This window comes from Triturus cristatus, chromosome 1_1 (assembly GCF_964204655.1).
Source record: "Triturus cristatus chromosome 1_1, aTriCri1.1, whole genome shotgun sequence".
NCBI lineage: Eukaryota > Metazoa > Chordata > Amphibia > Caudata > Salamandridae > Triturus > Triturus cristatus.
In genome coordinates this window covers 2,861,825-2,881,749 of record NC_140579.1, presented here as the reverse complement: position 1 = coordinate 2,881,749, position 19,925 = coordinate 2,861,825, and the positions used below count along the sequence as shown (strand labels likewise).

The following is a 19,925-nucleotide window of genomic DNA, read 5'->3' as shown; positions in this document are numbered from 1 at the left end:
CAAAGGCAACGCCATCTCCAAAGCAGGTATAGCCAGATGGATCGTTAAATGTATTCAAAGTTGCTATCAAAAGGCTAAACGCACATTAACGATTCCCCCACGAGCCCACTCAACACGTAAGTTAGGGGCGTCCATGGCTTTCCTGGGAAACATTCCTTTACAGGAAATATGTAGAGCAGCCACATGGTCCACTATACATACATTTACCAAACACTACTGTGTAGATGTACACTCAAAACAGCAGGCAGCTGTAGGACAGGCTGTTCTCAAAACTCTTTTTCAGACCGCTGCAGCTGGCACTGGTGGCCGCCGCTAATAGGAGGTACTGCTATGTATTCTATGCACAGATATGAATTCAGCAGCCCACATGCCTCGAACTGAATATGCTACTTACCAGTATGCATCTGTTCTTGGCATGTAGGGCTGCTGACATTCATATCGCCCACCCTCCTCCCCGGCGCCTGTAGCAGCTGCAGCTCTCAGAATTACTGTATAGCATGGTCATCACTTTCTGTATCTACTCCATCACTGCCACAATGACGAAAAAAAATCTGAGGATGGAGAGGATGCCCATGCGCACTGTGGTCCAGGGGAGGAGTCACCTATCTCAGGATACTTCGAAGACTCTTCCAGGACAACAACGTGCAAACATCCGGACCCAACACTAGGCGGCGATCTATGCACAGATATGAATGTCAGCAGCCCTACATGCCAAGAACAGATGCATACTGGTAAGTAGCATATTCAATACTGTACATAGTGTCAGTTTCTTACCCATACTATATTGTCATTCAGTAATCGCCCCCCCCCGGCCAAACTTATCAGAGCATGACCGTGTGCATTGGATCCCACCTCCTTGAGCCAATATAGCAACGCCCCGAACCCTGGCCCCCTGCGTTGTTGCACTAATCACTCTATACCCCAGTGTTTTTAATACATGCAATTGTGATCGTTCGATATGTGTCTCTTGGAGGCAAATAGTATTTGCCATAAACGCTTGTAACCCAGCCGCTACGCTCTGCCTTTTCTTGATGTCATTGAGACCACAGATGCTGATTGTTGCGATCCTAAGTCTGCCCATGTCGGCTTATAACATTAACCAGAGTCTAGCACCGCATCACTGTACAGCAATCCCACCACACCGATCCCTCACTCTTTTCATCTGATGTGAAAAGTGTGATAAATGTGACAAAAAACACTATTGAACCAGCCCCTTTTATCACCCGTCTGAGGATCCCATTCCCCCTCCCTTTCCCCGCCCCCCCCTCGCCACAACCTAGGCAATCAGGTTCAACCATGAGCCTGCGTGAGGACGTCCGGACCACTCCTCTTCTCCCTCCCTCTCTCTCCCCCACCAGTGATCAAATATACATTAAAAAAAATACAGCCCTCCCATAAAGCGGAATCTCCAGCCTCTATCCAGCGCTCTCCCTAGCATGTTACAGACTTATTTTTTACCACAGATGGCCTCTGCTAAGATATCATCCAGTAGCTTCTGGGCTTGGATTTCAGAATTTAAGCTTAAATTCTGACCCTGAAAGACAACTTTCAGCCTAGCTGGATTTTGCAAAAATACTGCAGCTCCTGCTGTCTGGAGAGGGGTTGTAAACTGTCTAAGCCGCCATCTCCTCTCAACAGCAGCGTGTGCGAAATCTGGTTTGGCAAAAAAGGAGAAACCCTCAAAACTTCTTTCAGCTTTAGGTCTGGCTAGGTCATACACAGCCTGGCGTAACAAAACATTTCCAAAATATACCAATATAGCACGGGGCAGCGCCCGCTCACTGGACGAGTGCCTTGCAGGTGTTAAGGGAAATCGATGGACACATTGTAATTCCTTATCCCAATCCCAGTGAGAAAGTTCGGGTAGGGAACCTTTCAGCCGGGTTCAGAGCGAAGATGTCCACAATAGATCACATTTTTGGGTAACAACTATTACATTGGAAGACAGTGTGTATAGAGGGTGGCAGCCTCTAACTCATTTTTGTGGACCTATCTGCATCTGACTTGGTGCTGAGGGACAAACTGTGGGCTATTTTATTGGACTTGTAGCTCCACCTTAACTTTGCCACCAGCTGAAATGACTGCATGAAGGCAATTTTGCCCAAATTAGGTACGGCAAAAATGGTGAACTTACAGCCCCCATACCTGTAGACAGAGGTGTACGCCAAGGCTGCGTCTTGTCCCGACACTTTTTTTGCCTTTTTATTAATGGCCTAGTTGAGGCTTTGATTGCTGGGAAGGATATTGATGCCCCTAAGCTGGCGAACCGTGAATAACCCCTTCTGCTCTCAAAGTCACCTATGGGAATTCAGAGGGCCTTAGACAGCTTTTATGTTTTTTGCAAAAATAGGGGGTTGGAGATCAATTTGCAGAAAACCAAATGCATGGTATTTGATGCAGGTAATAGTGTTCAGTCAAATCCTTGCCTAAATGGGAAACTCCTCGAGAGGGTGACTGTCTTTGAATATCTTGGAATCACGCTCACCGAAAAAATGGACTGGGGTGCCAAAATCAAGAAAGCAAAGTTAAAGCTGGCCCAGACAATGGGGGAACTGACAAAGGTATGCAGAAGTTGTATCCATAAATCTGTTGGGCCGGTGGTGGAAATCTACAAAGCACAAGCTAGGGGTCCTGCCCTGTATGGGGCTGATATATGGGGTCACCATCCATCTGGCTCGATAGAGAAAATTGAGAATTCCTTTACCATGCAATTGTTGGGTCTTCCCCCAAGCTCCCTGCTTACAGCGCTTCGTATGGACCTTGGGATTAGTACAATTGCAGACGATGCCACTCTTAGACCACTTTTATTCTGGCGATGTCTGTGGAGTACCCCAGAACTGGCTGTACACAGGGAAGAGCTGAGCGAAGTGTTGAGCTTACAGGATGCAAGCAAACTACCATGGCTGGCCTTCATCAAGAATACTTTTGCGGCCATAGGAAGGGGTAATTTGTGGAACAATGCAGAAATCTGCCTGTCTGCCTGATAATATCTAGGAAGGACCTGTTAGAGAGCTACAGGGAGCACAAGCTTACCCGGATACAGGGGAGTTCTGCGACTGGCTCATAAATTGCAGTGTTTTTAGAGATCAGTACAGATTAGATCCTGCCTGGACGATATCCAACTGGCTCTTGCCAAGAAGTTATACCTGCAGTTTAGGCATGGGGTGTTACCATTGCGTGCTTTCACAAATAAATAGGCAGGTTCATCCAATTTGGGAGGTTCGGCATGTAGCAATGCAGCGGAGACGGAATATCATGTAATATTTTTCTGTCAAGGGTATGAGAAGGCGAGACACCGATGGCTATTACAGCTATACAGAAATCTGGGAACTAAGCACTGTGCTAAGGTTTTTAGGATTTTGAAATATGACAAGCACATGCCCATTGTGCATTCAATATCACGTTTTTTATTCTCCATGTGGTGTGCACGTCGAGCTATCCTAAAGATGAGTCCATAGGTTCTGCCTGATTATTTTATCATATCTTATCAACTGGATTTGGTATTTTTAATATCATTTTTTTAACCTTAAAATGTGCAAAATGTGCATCTTGTACCTTTTTTATCTGTATATTTTTTTTAAATTTGTGATCATGTGACGGCTGTGATGTTAGCAACACAAACTTTGGTTTCTTGGAAAATATGTTAAGGCCTAATATTGCTCTTGTATTGCACACCCATTTTTATTGGTATTTTATGAAATAACAATGTAATGCACATGCACTTTATGAGTAACTCTACCCCTTATTTAGAACAACGAGAGTTTTTTTACCTTCATGAAAGGAAAATTCAATCGAATGAAATGTATTGTATTTTTATCTGTGCTTTTATGGTCATACTTGTCATGATGCCACATCACGCATCATTTATTTCCCTAAAATTTAGTTATTCCCCAAATAAAACCCACCCCTGTCCCGTGCATCCAGCACTCCAAATGTACATTATGGTAAACTAGAATCGTGTACTATTATAGAGAGCAACACCAAGTGTATTTCTGGTAGTGAGCAATGTTTGTTTCATTTGTGTTTGTACAAGATTGGGATCGTATTTGTTATTATTTGTGCTGATTTTTAACTGTGGTCCTAAAACATGATGTACTTCAGCATTCAGTAACGTTTGGACTTGTGTGAGCAACGAGTATCATCAAAGACGCTTGCTAACAGTTCCTGTGCTACTTCGCAAAAGACGGAGAAACAGCTGTGAGCCTAACACGTAGAGACGTGCTACACGTAACGGCTGCTTCGGGTGTGGCTGCTATAAAAGCCACACCCAAGGATCGGAAGACGCTTTCCCTTCCAGATCCGCTCCGAGGAAACAGCTGAGTGCTTCTGCGCAGCTTGCCTGAAAGAGGATGACTCATCTGTTTGCCGAATGACAATCTTCAGCGGTGACTCGCTCTGGAAACCTGAAAAGAAAAGAAACAAGAGATGAGTGCACATTTCTTCTTTTCTAACAAGGCGCCCAGCGCAAGAAAGCAGCATTAAGAAGAGCAGTTGATTCCTGAACATTTTTTTGGAACTTTCTAGAATAAAAAAGGACAATTCTTTCAGCCTTTAAAATCAAGAAAGGACAATTGTTAAAGGATGTTGATAATAACCCAAAGACACATTTTGGGCTAAATGTAAAGCCTTGAATTATTGTATTTTGGTGATTCTGTTTATTTTCAGCAGCGTGAAGGGATTCTGGACAAGGGATACAATAGGAGTAAGTTATTTTCTATAAAGAAAAGTGTTTTGTAGAATGAAAGTACTATCTTGTGTATAGAATAGAAATGTTAAATCACACCTTCTAATTACAGAGAACCACTGCATCCTTCAGATCTGAAGCCACACTTGACTACATCACCCACAGCCTGTCGCTTAGGGACACCTACCAGACTACACCTTCACGACGACATCAGGACGCGACGAAATAAGAGTGTTGATCGCAGGTAGGATTTATTCCTGCATTTACTACATCTCGTAAATCACAAAAAAGATCTTAAAGACCAAAGGGAAGTCAGAGTAGTGCCCTAAATATATGTCTTGTTGCCTTGCAGGTCGACAACAAGAAAACTTAATAGCGTCTGAAAACCGGCCCTCCTCCCTGAACTTCTGTTCAAGAGTTCATAGTGAATATAAAACCTTGGGTTGTTGAATAGGGATACTGGGAGGTTGGTCCATAGCGTCTCTGCGAAACTCTCCAATCACCTTACAGGTAAGACTACGGAACCTGGCAGGTAAGAGTGCATTGGTAACCCCTGACAGAAGGCAAAGCCCACGTGAATAGTTTCGCCCAGACGCTATGGATCCTTCTCCACAGATTTCATTACAGGATATCGCTACCATGTTAGCAGATATTAAAGCAGAAAATGCGGAATTACGGCGAGACTTTACAGTGTTGCAAAGTAATCTGCAGACCACCAACATTACTAGTCCTCCTACTTGGGGTTTGCCATCCGTTAAAAAGCCAATATTAAAACCATCCACTTTTCAACCTCCTTTACAGACTCTTTACACCAGCAGTAATACCACTTCTATAACAACACAAATCCAGGTTGTAACACCAGTTACCGTTCCTTTAGCCCCTCCAGAAAGATTTTATGGAGACAGCAGTAAATTCACTATTTTTTTAAATCAATGCCATCTTCATTTTGTAGCCAAACCTGCTGCGTTTCCTGATGATTCATCCAAAATAGCATTCATTTTGTCTTGTTTGGGAGGAGACGCGGCGCTATGGTCAGTTCCGTATGTGGAACGTGATGACCCTATTTTATATGATATAAGACGGTTCAAACAAACAATGAAAAAGTTATTTGCAAAACATGTGTTTGTGCAATCTGCAGACCATGAATTGCTTAACTTAAAACAAGGTTCCTCAGATTTACTACATTATATCTCGTTATTCAATCGACTAGTGATTGAAGCAGAATAGCCAGAAGAAAAATGTGTTTCCCTTTTTTATCGCGGACTAAAAGATGATTTAAAAGATATGGTGACCCAGATTCTAGATCCTCCAACAGATTGTGTGGAATTTATAGATTTAGTAGTAAAGTTAAATCATCGAATTTCAGAACGTAAGGGAGAAAAAGGGAAAACAGAGCAGAAAGTGTTTCTCTTTAAAGACAGATCCAGTAATAAAACTGAATTAGTTACTAAAACCGATATGGGAGAACCCATGCAAATCGGCAGCATTAGAGGCCCTTTGACTAAAGAGGAGAAGGAGAAACGTAGAAAACTCAACCAATGCCTGTACTGTGGAAAAACAGGACATTTTGTAAAAGAATGTCCCACTCGACCCAAAAATAAACCTAGAACGTCAGAAGTAGCATTGTCTCAGCAGTCGGAAAACTAAAAAATTCGGTGAATAATGAGGTCAGTTTATCGAGTGAACAATCTAGTTTGGCCTCCACAGCTCCCGCAGCTGCTCAATGTCATCTTAGTATTCGAATACTTTTACAGTCCCAAGAAGATAAAACTCGATCTTGGTCAGTTGATGCTTTAATAGATTCTGGGGCAACTGGAAATTTCATAGACTCACAACTATTGCAAAATCTAGGTTTACAGAAAGTATTGAAAGAGAATCCAGAAATAGTACGAGCAGTGGACGGAAAAGAATTAACATCAGGACCTATAAGGTATCACACAGAAAGACTGAACATGACATGTTCTACAACACATACCGAAGAAATTTCTTTCGATATCATTGACGCTCCACAACTCCGACTGATTTTAGGGATTTCCTGGTTAGTTTTACACAACCCCTATATTGACTGGATAAAAAAGACAATTTTGTTTAAGTCTGAATATTGTCACAAAACATGTTTTCGACATCAGGAATCAGACTTGCTTGTACAAGGTTATGAATTCCCTAAAGAATCAAAGTCCATATTACTAATTGAAGGGGTTCCAGAAGAATATGCAGATCTAGTGGATGTATTTGATTAAAAAAAGGCTAATACTTTACCTCCTCATAGGGATTATGATTGCCGAATCGATCTGGTGCCTGGGGCAACATTACCATGCAGTCGAATTTATGCCCTTACTGAATTTGAGAATGAACACCTCAAAAATTATCTTGATGAATATTTAGCCAATGGCTTCATTAGGCACTCCAAGTCCCCAGTATCCTCTCCCCTCTTTTTCATTCCTAAAAAAGGGGGAGAATTGCGCTCGTGTATCGACTACCGCGCAATCAATAATGTGACTATCAAGAACAGATATCCATTACCATTGATTCCAACTTTACTTGATCAGATTAAAGATGCTACCATTTATACCAAACTGGACTTGCGCGGAGCTTACCATCTAGTACGAGTCCGTGAGGGTGATGAGTGGAAAACGGCTTTTCGTACCACATTTGGTTTGTACGAATATCAAGTCATGCCCTTCGGACTCTGTAATTCACCGGCAGCATTCCAGTGTTTTATAAATGAGGTTCTAAGGGATTTTTGGGATATCTGTTGTATTGTATACATTGATGATATACTGATTTACTAAAAAAATGAATCTGAACATGTAAAACAAGTAAGAGCCATTCTTCAACAGCTACTACAAAATGCATTATATGTAAAATTAGAAAAAAGCATGTTCCATGTCACCAAAGCCGATTTTCTAGGATATGTTATTAGTCCCACTGGAATTGAAATGGATTCAAAGAAAACTCAAGTTATCCTTACTTGGCCAAGCCCTACTTCAGTAAAACAGGTTCAAAGTTTTTTAGGATTCGCTAATTTTAAAGGTGGTTCATAAAAAACTTCTCAAAAATAATAACGCCCATTACCACACTCTTACGAGAAAACACAAAATTCAATTGGACTATTGAAGCGGAAAAAGCCTTCCGTTCTTTAAAAGAACAATTCACATCTGCCCCTATTTTGATGCACCCCGACCCTGCTCAGACTTTTATTGTGGAAGCAGACGCTTCTCAGTTTGCTATTGGGGGAATTCTATCTCAAAGGCATAAGAATACAGGCCAAATGCACCCCATAGCATATTATTCCAGAAAACTGTCCCCTGCAGAACAAAACTATGCTATTGCAGACAGGGAATTACTGGCCATAAAAGCTGTGTTTGAAGAATGGCGGCATTATTTGTTAGGAGCTCGACACCCTGTAACCATTTATACAGATCATCGTAATTTACAAACGTTGAAATCAATCAAAGCTCTCACTGCTCATCAATTGAGATGGACGTTATTCTTCAATGATTATAACTTTATCATAACCTATCGGCCAGGAAAAGAAAACAATAAAGCAGATGCTTTGTCACGCATAGGTATAAATGATGAAGTGAATACCAAAGAGGAAAAAACACAACCAATACTCCCAGCAGAGTGCTTTCAAGTAGGAGTTGTGGACACTGATGTGCTAGCCGATATCAAGATGGAACTACAAACTAAATCAAAGGAGGTCTGGCATAAAGAATTTCCATTACTACAATGTAATAATGATCTTTTATATATGAATAATCTTGTTTTCGTACCAGCTCAACAATTACAACAGCGAATCATGCAAACATATCATGACACTCCATTGTCTGTACATCCTGGAGTCACAAAAATGTATCAGTTGATTAAAAGAAAATTTTGGTGGCCTTCCATGTTCAATGATGTTAATTTTTAGGTAGACACTTGTATGACATGTACACAAAATAAATCAGTGCATCAAGCCCCTAGTGGATTGTTACAACCTGTTCCCTTACCACCACAACCGTGGCATACTATTTCTCTCGACTTTATTGTCGAACTACCTCGTACTAAGACAGGGTTTACTACCATCTTAACTGTAATTGACCATTTCACTCGAATGGCTCATTTCATTCCATTAAAGAAACTACCCACAGCTTCAGAATTAACTCAAAATTTCCTGAAAGAAGTGGTTAAATTACTTGGAATCCCATCTGTTGTGATTTCAGATAGAGGTGCCCAATTTAGCTCTCATTTTTGGCATCATCTTGGAAAATCCTTGAACATGGAAGTGCGTTTGTCTTCTAGTTACATCCCACAGACGGATGGTTTGACCGAACGTACAAATCAAACTATTGAACAATATTTACGGTGTATGTTGGCTACCTGTGAGTCAGAATGGTCAGAAGTGTTATGGGCTATGGAATTCACATATAATAATATGGATCATTCATCACTTGATATGTCTCCTTTCTTTTGTGCACAAGGTTTTCACCCCAAAGTCTTGTTAGGACAAGACGAAGATTGTATTAAAGCCCCAGCTCTCAACGATTTAATAAATAATTTAGTAAGAATCCAACAACAAGCACAATATCATTTAGCTCAAGCAAAAGAAACCCAGAACAAATCAGCAGACAAACATAGGTCTTAACCACCAACATATGCTGTTAATGATAAGGTTTGGTTATCTACCAAAAATCTAAAAATTAAAATCTACAAAAAGTTTTGTCCACGATATATTGGCCCCTTTTCTATTGAGAAGGTAATCAATCCAGTCTGTATGAAGTTAACACTCCCTCCGAGATATCGTTTTCATCCAGTCTTTCATGTGTCTTTATTGAAACCTTTTAATCCAATGACTCGAATGGAAACACCTCCTCCTGAGATAGATATTGATGGTGTTCCAGAATATGAAGTAAAGGCAGTAGTAGATTCCAAAAGAGTCCATGGCAAATTGTTTTATTTAGTGGATTGGAAAGGGTATGGTCCCGAGGAATGATCCTGGGAACCTCTTACCAATTTACAGAATGCTCCAAGAATATTAAAAACTTTTCATACTCAATATCCTGACAAACCAAAACCAATCCCTAATGTTTTAGGGGGGATTCTGCGAGGGGAGTACTGTCATGATGCCACATCACGCATCATTTATTTCCCTAAAATTTAGTTATTCCCCAAATAAAACCCACCCCTGTCCCGTGCATCCAGCACTCCAAATGTACATTATGGTAAACTAGAATCGTGTACTATTATAGAGAGCAACACCAAGTGTATTTCTGGTAGTGAGCAATGTTTGTTTCATTTGTGTTTGTACAAGATTGGGATCGTATTTGTTATTATTTGTGCTGATTTTTAACTGTGGTCCTAAAACATGATTTACTTCAGCATTCAGTAACGTTTGGACTTGTGTGAGTAACGAGTATCATCAAAGACGCTTGCTAACAGTTCCTGTGCTACTTCGCAAAAGACGGAGAAACAGCTGTAAGCCTAACACGTAGAGACGTGCTACATGTAACGGCTGCTTCGGGTGTGGCTGCTATAAAAGCCACACCCAAGGATCGGAAGACGCTTTCCCTTCCAGATCCGCTCCGAGGAAACAGCTGAGTGCTTCTGCGCAGCTTGCCTGAAAGAGGATGACTCATCTGTTTGCCGAATGACAATCTTCAGCGGTGACTCGCTCTGGAAACCTGAAAAGAAAAGAAACAAGAGATAAGTGCACATTTCTTCTTTTCTAACAAGGCGCCCAGCGCAAGAAAGCAGCATTAAGAAGAGCAGTTGATTCCTGAACATTTTTTTGGAACTTTCTAGAATAAAAAAGGACAATTCTTTCAGCCTTTAAAATCAAGAAAGGACAATTGTTAAAGGATGTTGATAATAACGCAAAGACACATTTTGGGCTAAATGTAAAGCCTTGAATTATTGTATTTTGGTGATCCTGTTTATTTTCAGCAGCGCAAAGGGATTCTGGACAAGGGGTACAATAGGAGTAAGTTATTTTCTATAAAGAAAAGTGTTTTGTAGAATGAAAGTACTATCTTGTGTATAGAATAGAAATGTTAAATCACACCTTCTAATTACAGAGAACCACTGCATCCTTCAGATCTGAAGCCCCACTTGACTACATCACCCACAGCCTGTCGCTTAGGGACACCTACCAGACTACACCTTCACGACGACATCAGGACGCGACGAAATAAGAGTGTTGATCGCAGGTAGGATTTATTCCTGCATTTACTACATCTCATAAATCACAAAAAAGATCTAAAAGACCAAAGGGAAGTCAGAGTAGTGCCCTAAATATATGTCTTGTTGCCTCGCAGGTCGACAACAAGAAAACTTAATAGCGTCTGAAAACCGGCCCTCCTCCCTGAACTTCTGTTCAAGAGTTCACAGTGAATATAAAACCTTGGGTTGTTGAATAGGGATACTGGGAGGTTGGTCCATAGCGTCTCTGCGAAACTCTCCAATCACCTTGCAGGTAAGAGTGCATTGGTAACCCCTGACAATACTGACCTAAAATAAATAAAGACTTCTCTCTCTCTCTCTCTCTCTCTCTCTCTCTCTTTCTCTCTCTCTCTCTCATATCAATTATAAATTTCCTAGCATCCTTAGATTATTGTGGAGCTGGCGATTCTCATTATCCTCAAGTTTCCACATAACATCTTGCAGGGTGCTCTCCTGCGATGGAGCCTGAACCTTCAGCGTGTCAACTGTATTTTCTAATGCCTCAGTACGTGTCTGTACCATATTTACTCTCTCCGATTTTCCCAGTGTTGCGTGTGGATCCTTGGAGTTTTTTAGAGTCCAGCCGTGCTTGACGATTATCAGACTTTACATCATCCTGGAATAGTCGCAGGGATTGCAAGATTAAAGCTACGGAGAGTTCATCCACCTTGGTATCGTTTGATTGCTCCATTTCACCCCTTGGATTCCCAATTGATAGATTCTCTTTTCCATTTACATCTTCAGGGGGTAACAGTTGTGCAGCTGAATAATCCCAACCCAATTCCTCCTAAACCTCATTATCATCTGGGGTTTTCTTGAACTTTCTTCCCAGATGTCCGTTTGGGTTTGTTAGAGATAGCGCCTTTCTCTTGTCGGCTACTATTACTTGAGGAAGAGCCTCCGCCATCGCTAATAGCAAATAGGCTGGTGTCAGATCCCTCTGATTCCTCAGTAGAGAAAAAACCTTTTCCAAAGAATCCGAGGATAAACAACCAGTCTACATAGTTTTTCTTTGAGATTCACTCCCTCTAGATGCGACTTGCTTACTTTTGCTTGTCATAACTGGTGTATTAACACCCTTCTCATCATTTGATTTATCGGTAGGTATATCGGGGGGCAGTTATCATTACTTCCAGTCTCATCCGCCGGGCAGGTATGTGAAGATACTTCCAGAATAGTATTATCACAGTTTGCCAGCCAAGGGGTCACCCTTTTAGCTAGGGGATTCTCATTTTCCGCCTCTTGTATACCGGGTATTGCAATGTGTAGGGCTGTTCACAAAGTTACACACTTTCCCATTACCATCACCATTTCCTTGATTTTGCTTTCTTTCCTGCCCAGTCTTTTCCTTTTCGCTCATGCCTAGGGGTAGAAACATGCTCGAGATGGAAGGTTGCAACCTCTCCGGATGCCAGTAAGCACCGGGGAATCGTCTTTATGTGAGGCTCTATTTTTTCCTTTTCCTGTTTTTACTGTTTGTCCCCTTTACCAGCACAAGGGTCTCCCTTCCTGCTCCCCAATTTGGCATCTGTCCCTTTATGGGGTGATTGTATTGAGGTGGTAGCAGGGGCCGCCGTCCGTGATTCCCCTTTCCGCAAGCAGCCATCACCACTGACTCTGCGGTCTGCGTTCCAGCCTGTGGAGCGTTGCTGTATCCAGCCTGTCAGCAGCATCCGCATTAGTCTCCCAGCGGCTGAAGCAGGAGCCCGGTTTTCCCCAGCACGAGTGTGTCCAGCGCCCGTCTCGTTCTGCCGGAGTGGGCCCATAGAGATCTCCTGTCAGACTATCGCCCCAGCGCATACTCCGGTTTCACGGCACAGAAAAATATCCAGCGAGAGAGGAGAGAGGTGAGTGGTGGCCTCACTCAGTCGTCATCTTGCCTCCTTCGTTCCAAAAATCTTCGGCGGTCCGATCCCGCGTTGCGTCGTCTTCGCAGGAAGCAGCCCTTACTTTATGCCTTCTAGTATAAACCGAGAAGACCGTCAATGCACAACTAATGTGATTCATCGGAGAATACTCCATCTTTGACCCCTCCCAATCCGGACTCCGCAGCAACCACAGATCCGAGACCACTCTACTCACCGCCATAGACGACATCCACACCCTCCTCTGTAGTATCTAATATAGAGTACTGACCAGCAACGCCAGCCAGCCCACCATCTCCTCCTGGTCCCCAGTCACTACTGAAGACACAACTTCGACTATGAAAGGCATCCAATCAGGGCCCCCCCCGGACCCTTGCCCGCCACACTTCTACCACAGAGCCACCACCACCATCGCTCCAGATCTACGATGCACCATCAACGCCACCTTCAAGACCGGCATCTTCCCCGACAACTGGAAATGCGCAGAAGTCAGACCCCAGCTCAAGAAGCCCTCAGCAGACCCCACGGACCTCAAGAACTACCAACCCATCTCCCTCCTCCCCTTCACAGCCAAAGTCACAAGAAGACAGTCAATGCACAACTAACGAGATTTATTGGAGAAAACTCCATCCTCGACCCCTCCCAATCCAGATTCCACAGCACCGACACCGCTTGACTTGCCACCACAGACGACATCCGCACCCTCCTCGACCAAGGACATACCGCAGCCCTGATCCTACTCGACCTCTCGGCAGCATTCCACACTGTCTCCCACCACACACTCACGGCCAGACTCCACAATGCCGGTATACAAGGAACCGCCCTCGACTGGATCCGCTCGTTCCTCACCAGCAGAACCCAAAGAATCAGACTACCACCCTTCCTCTCTGAACCCACGGAAATCAACTGCGTAGTACCCCAAGGATCATCGCTCAGCCCCACTCTTTTCAACATCTACATGGCCCCCTCGCCGCCATCGTCCAACAGCACAGACTCAGCATAGTATCCTACCCCAACGACACCCAGCTCATCCTCTCCCTCACCAAGGATCCCTTCACCACCAGACTCAACTTCCAGGAAGGGATGAAGGACGTCGCATCCTGGATGAGCAGCAGCTGCCTGAAGGTCAAATCAGATAAGACAGAGGTCCTCGTCCTCGGACCCTCTCCTTCTGCATGGGACAGCACCTGGTGGCGCACCGCCCTTGGCAGCCCTACCACCCCCACGGACCACGCCCAAAACTTTGGAATCGTACTTGACTCCTCCCTCTCCATGAACCGTCAGGTCCACGCTGTCACCCCCAGCGGCTTCAACACCCTTCGCATCCTCCGAAAAACCTTCAAATGGATACCCCCCCGAATTAAGAAAGGCCATCACCCACGCACTCATAACCAGCAGACTGGACTATGGAAACACCCTCTACGCCGGGATCAACAAGTCTCTGCTGCGCAAGCTCCAGTCCATACTGAACACCGCAGCCAGACTCGTCCTCGGCATCCCTCGACGTGAACACATCACCTAACACCTGCGGAACCTCCACTGACTCCCCGTTGAGGAGAGAGTTACTTTCAAGATACTCACCCATTCCTTCAAATGCCTCCACAACATCGGACCTTAATACCTCAACGAGAGAATCTCCTTCCACGTACCCAAGAGGACCCTCCGATCTGTCAACCTCACCCTTGCCGAATCCCCACATATCCGCAGAGCCAGAACATGTGGAAGAGCATTCTTCTACATCGTGGCCAAGACCTGGAACGAGCTCCCGATCGACATCAGATGCGCCCCCAACCTGAACAGCTTCAAGGAAGACACTTAAGACCGGGTTCTTCGACTGAACGGAGCTGCTCACCTACCCCCGCGCCTTGAGACCCTCAGCGCACTTACAGTTCCCCTGATTGATTGACCAGTACAGTATGCCTTGAAGTGACTCTGTTACTTTGTACTATCTAATTCTGTGTACTGACAAGTACAGTATGAATTGGAGTGGCCCTGTTACTCTGTAACATCCAATACAGTGTACTGACTAGTACAGTACACCTTCTGGTAGCTCTGCCACTCTACCATCTAATGCAGTGTACTGACTGGTACAGTATTCCTTCTAGTAGCTCTCTTACTCTGTATCATCCAGTCCAGTGTACTGCCTAGTACTGTTTACCTTGTAATAGCTCTGTGCCTCTGTACCATCTGATGCAGTGTTCTGAGTAGTACTGTATACCTTGGAGTAGCTCTGTCACTCTGTGCAATCTAATGCTGTGTACTGACTAGTACTGTATACCTTCTAGTGGCTCTCATACTGTGTACCATCTAATATAGAGTATTGACTAGTACATAATGCCTCTGTACCATCTAATGCAGTGTACTGAGTAGTACTGTATACCTTGGAGTAGCGTTGTCACTCTGTGACATCTAATGCAGTGTATTGAGTAGTATAGTATATCTTCTAGTAGCTCTGTTACTCTGTACCATCCGCTGAAGTGTACTGACTAATACTGGCTACCTTGGAGTAGCTCTGTTACTCTGTGCCATCTAATACAGTGTACTGACTAGTACAGCATACCTTCCAGTAGCTCTGTCACTCTGTACAAACTAATGTAGTGTATTGACTAGTACTTTATACCTTCTAGTAGCTCTCCTACTCTGCACCAGCCAATGCAGTGTACTGACAAGTGCAATATAACTTGGAGTAGTTCTGTCATTCTGTGTCATCTAATGCAGTGTACTAACTAGTACTGTATAACTTAAAGTAGCTCTGGTACTGTGTACCATCTAATGTAGGGTGCTGACCTGTACAGTATGCCTTAGACTGACTTTGTTACTGTGTACTATTTATTGCAGTGTACTGAGTAGTACAGTATACCTTGGAGTCGCTCTGTTACTTTGTTCCATCTACTGCAGTGTACTAACTAGTGTAGTATGCCTTGCAGTTGCTCTGTTTCTTTGTAATACACAATTTAGTGTACTGACCAGTACAGTACACCTTCTTTTAGCTCTGTTGCACTGTACCATCTAATACAGTGTGGGGACTACTACAGTGTACCTCCTAGTAGCTCTTACTCTGCACCATCTAATGTAGCATACTGACTACTACAGTATACCTTCTAGTAGCTCCTCCACTTTGTACCATCTAATGCAGTGTACTGACTAGTAATGTGTACCTTGGAGTAGCTCTGTCACTCTGTACCATCTTATGTAGTGTACTGACTAGTAATGTATACCTTCTAGTAGCCTTCCTACTCTACACCGTCCAATGCAGTGTACTGACTGGTACTGTATACCTTGGAGTAACTCTGTCACTCTGTGCCATCTAATGCAGTATACTGACTACTACATTATACCTTCTAGTATCTCTCTTACTCTGTACTATCTAATATAGAGTACTTACCGCTAATCTTCATTGCTCCGAGTATAGTCTTCCTCGCCACATGATTAACGGAGTGAGCTTCAGCTACACATCGGAACCCCCCAAAGCAAAAGTTAGTCTCCCATGCCTCCCATCCCTTCCCAACATGGCCGACCCCTATCACCCCTGACCTCTATAAGAGGAGGGTCGGCCCAACCCTCAGCCTGAGAACTACCAAGCAGAAACAAGAAGCCAATAGCAACACAGGGAGGGAAGGATGGGAACTCGAGTGGCTAGGAAGACTATACATGGAGTAATGAAGATTACTGGTAAGTAACCGGAGCATTATCTCCTTGTAAGTCTTCCTCGCCACTTGATTAACGAAGTGAGCACATACTAAAGCCAAGCGGCTTCAAGGAAACTGACAAGAAACCAATGGATCAGAAGTGGATGCCAAAGAAGCAGGGCAAATCCAAAAACACAGACGAGTGGAAGAAACCACCCAAGAGACATTCAACCATGAGCTGGGAGAACCAGCCCGGGACAGAGAGACACCGGGAGGGGAGGGCCGAAAACCCAGAACCCCTGAGACCCGAAGGGCTACCAGAAAATCCGCCCGAACCAACGACTGAAGGAGGACAGAGAAGGAACGGAACCAGACTGTACGAAGCCGAAAGCAACAACCAAACCGTCACCACAACAGCAAGAGGACGGATGGCCCAAACTGCCAAGACTGCCCGACAGATCAATCAATCAATCAATCAATCAATCAAGACATTTATGACGCGCACTACTCACCCGGAGGGTCTCAAGGCGCTAGGGGAGGGGGGGGGGTCCGCTACTGCTCGAACAGCCAGGTCTTGAGCTGCTTCCTGAAGGCGAGGTGGTCTTGGGTCAGGTGGAGGTGGGTCGGGAGCGAGTTCCAGGTCTTGGCGGCAAGGTAGGAGAAAGACCTTCCTCCTGTAGTGGCTCTGCGGATGCGGGGGACGGCGGCGAGGGCGTGCCTGGTCGATCGGAGCTGGCGTGTGGGAGTGTAGAAGTTGATGCGGCTGTTGAGGTATCTCGGGCCTTGGTTGTGTAGGGCTTTGTGTGCGTGGGTGAGGAGACGGAAGGTGATTCTCTTGTTGACCGGGAGCCAGTGCAGATTTCTCAGATGCCCGGAGATGTGGCTGTGTCGGGGGATGTCGAGGATGAGTCTGGCTGAGGCGTTCTGGATCCGCTGGAGTCTCTTTTGGAGCTTGGCGGTGGTTCCGGCGTAGAGGGTGTTGCCGTAGTCAAGTCGGCTGGTGACGAGGGCTTGGGTGACCGTCTTCCTGGTCTCGGTGGGGATCCACCGGAAGATCTTTCGTAGCATGCGCAGGATATTGAAGCATGACGAGGAGACGGCGTTGACTTGTCTGGTCATGGAGAGGGAGGAGTCCAGGATGAAGCCCAGGTTGCGTGCGTGGTCTGTTGGTTTGGGTGCGGTGCCCAGGGCTGGGGGCCACCAGGAGTCGTCCCAGGCGGAGGGTGATGAGCCCAGGATTAGAACTTCCGTCTTGTCTGAGTTCAGTTTCAGGCGGCTGGTCGTCATCCACTCGGCTACGTCTTTCATCCCTTCGTGGAGGTTGGTTCTGGCGGTGGTGGGGTCGTTGGTGAGGGAGAGGATCAGCTGTGTGTCGTCGGCGTAGGAGATGATGTTGAGGTTGTGTTGGCGTGCGATGGCTGCAAGGGGGCTCATGTAGACGTTGAAGAGGGTGGGGCTGAGCGAGGAGCCCTGAGGAACGCCGCAGATGACTTCGGTGGACTCTGACCTGAACGGGCGTAGGCGGAGCCTCTGCGTCCTTCCGGCGAGGAAGGAGATGATCCACTCCAACGCCTTCTCCTGGATTCCGACGTTGCTGAGGCGCTGCACTAGGGTGCGGTGGCAGACAGTGTCGAATGCTGCGGAGAGGTCTAGGAGGATGAGGGCCGCTGTTTCTCCGTTGTCGAGGAGGGTTCGGATGTCATCGGTGGCAGCGATGAGGGCGGTCTCGGTGCTGTGGTTGGCCCTGAATCCCGATTGAGATGGGTCGAGGGATCCATTCGTCTCGAGGAAGGCGGCCAGTTGCTTGTTGACGGTCTTCTCGATGACCTTGGCTGGAAACGGGAGGAGCGAGATGGGACGGTAGTTTTTGAGTTCGGTGGGGTCCGCTGTTGGTTTCTTGAGTAGAGCGCTGAGTTCAGCGTGCTTCCAGCTCTCAGGGAAGGTGGCGGTGTCGAAGGAGGAGTTGATGATGTCTCACAGGTGGGGTGCGATGACAGCGTCAGCCTTGTTGAAGACGTGGTGAGGGCAGGGGTCGGTGGGAGATCCGGAGTGGATGGAGTTCATCATGCGGATGGTGTCTTTGGTGTTGATCGGGGTCCAGGCGCGGAGGGTGGTGGTGGGGGGCGTTGGTGCGGTCGTGGGGAGCGTTGGTTGTGTGCTGAAGCTGTTGTGTATGTCAGCGATCTTGTTGTGGAAGTAGGAGGCGAGGGAGTTGCAGAGGTCTTGCGATGGTGTGACGTCGTTGTTTCCGGCGTTGGGGTTGGAGAGCTCTTTCACGATGTTGAAGAGTTCCTTGCTGTTGTGTGCGTTTTTGTCCAGCCTCTCCCTGAATGCTGTTTTCTTGGTGGCGTGGATCAGTTGATGGTGCTTTCGGGTGGCGAGCTTGAGGGTGGTCATGTTGTCTGGTGTTGGGTCTCTTCTCCAGGCTCTCTCGAGGGCTCGGCAGTTCTTCTTGGAGCTCATGAGTTCGTCGGTGAACCATGGGGCCTTCTTGCTGCCGGGTCTGCTGGGCGGGGTCCTCAGTGGGGCAAGGTCGTCTGCGCAGATGCTGATCCACTTCGTGAGGTTGTCGGCGGCCTGGCTGGGGTTCGCTGAGCTGGCAGGGGGTGCTGGCTCAGGGATGCGGTGAGTTGGTCAGCCGTGATCTTGTTCCAGCTTCTTCGTGCAGCTTGTCGCTGGTGGTGGTGGATCGTGGTCCTTCTGAAGCTGAAGTGGACGCAGCTGTGGTCCGTCCAGTGGATCCCGGTGGCGTGGCTGAAGGCGATGTCCTTGCTGGATGAGAAGACGGGGTCGAGTGTGTGTCCGGCGGAGTGGGTGGGGGTGTTCACCAGCTGCTTGAGTCCGAGGTTGGCGAGGTTGTCAAGCAGGGTGGTGGTGTTGCGGTCGTTGTTGTTCTCCAGGTGAAAGTTGAGGTCCCCGAGGAGGATGTAGTGAGCGGAGGGGAGGGCGTGAGGGCTGATGAAGTCGGCGATGTCTTCGCTGAATTGTGTGCGTGGTCCCGCAGACAGACAGTCAAAAGAGAGAGAGAAGCAAAAGCCCCAGGCTCTGGAATCGAAGGAAAGAGGGCAACGCCACCACAGAGACAACAAGATGCCACAGCAGCCAAAAGACACAGTCTGACGCAAACACAGCAAAACGGCACGTTGGACCACCACACAGAGAGAACAGAAACCACCTCAAGTCCAGTGACCGGAGGGAAAGAAGGAAACAAAACCCACCAGGCCGGCGGTCAACTGAGGAAACCGAAGGCAGAAGCCGTGGAACCAGACGCAACCAAGCAGACCGGCAGGAACCGCAAGAACGGAGGAGAGCGCAGAAAGGAACCCAGAACCCCCTCCGACCCGCAAAATGGAATGCCAACAAAACACCATCAACACGGTGAAAAACAGGCAGGCCATGGACCCCATTGGCTCAAAGGACCGACCCCCGGAAGGGAGAGCAACACCAGCAAAGCCACAGGGCAAAACAGCCACAGGAAACAACCCCGAAGCAACCCGGCCACCAAAGCGGCCAACAGCGGAAAGCCCGCAAGGCCGCCCAAGG

General features: G+C 46.2%; 1 protein-coding gene and 1 long non-coding RNA gene across 3 annotated transcripts in view; one reads left to right on the top strand and one right to left on the bottom strand.

Moving 5' to 3' along the window:
- The window catches only part of LOC146869050 (E3 ubiquitin-protein ligase TRIM39-like), a 126,508-nt gene that overhangs the window by 100,456 nt on the left and 6,127 nt on the right, over positions 1-19,925 (top strand). The gene's annotated exons all lie outside the window — the stretch shown is intronic.
- The window catches only part of LOC146869049 (uncharacterized), a 220,729-nt gene continuing 210,700 nt past the window's right edge, over positions 9,897-19,925 (bottom strand). The window contains exon 3 of the long non-coding RNA XR_014979365.1: positions 9,897-10,350. This is a non-coding gene — a long non-coding RNA (uncharacterized LOC146869049). The remainder of the gene's footprint in view (positions 10,351-19,925) is intronic.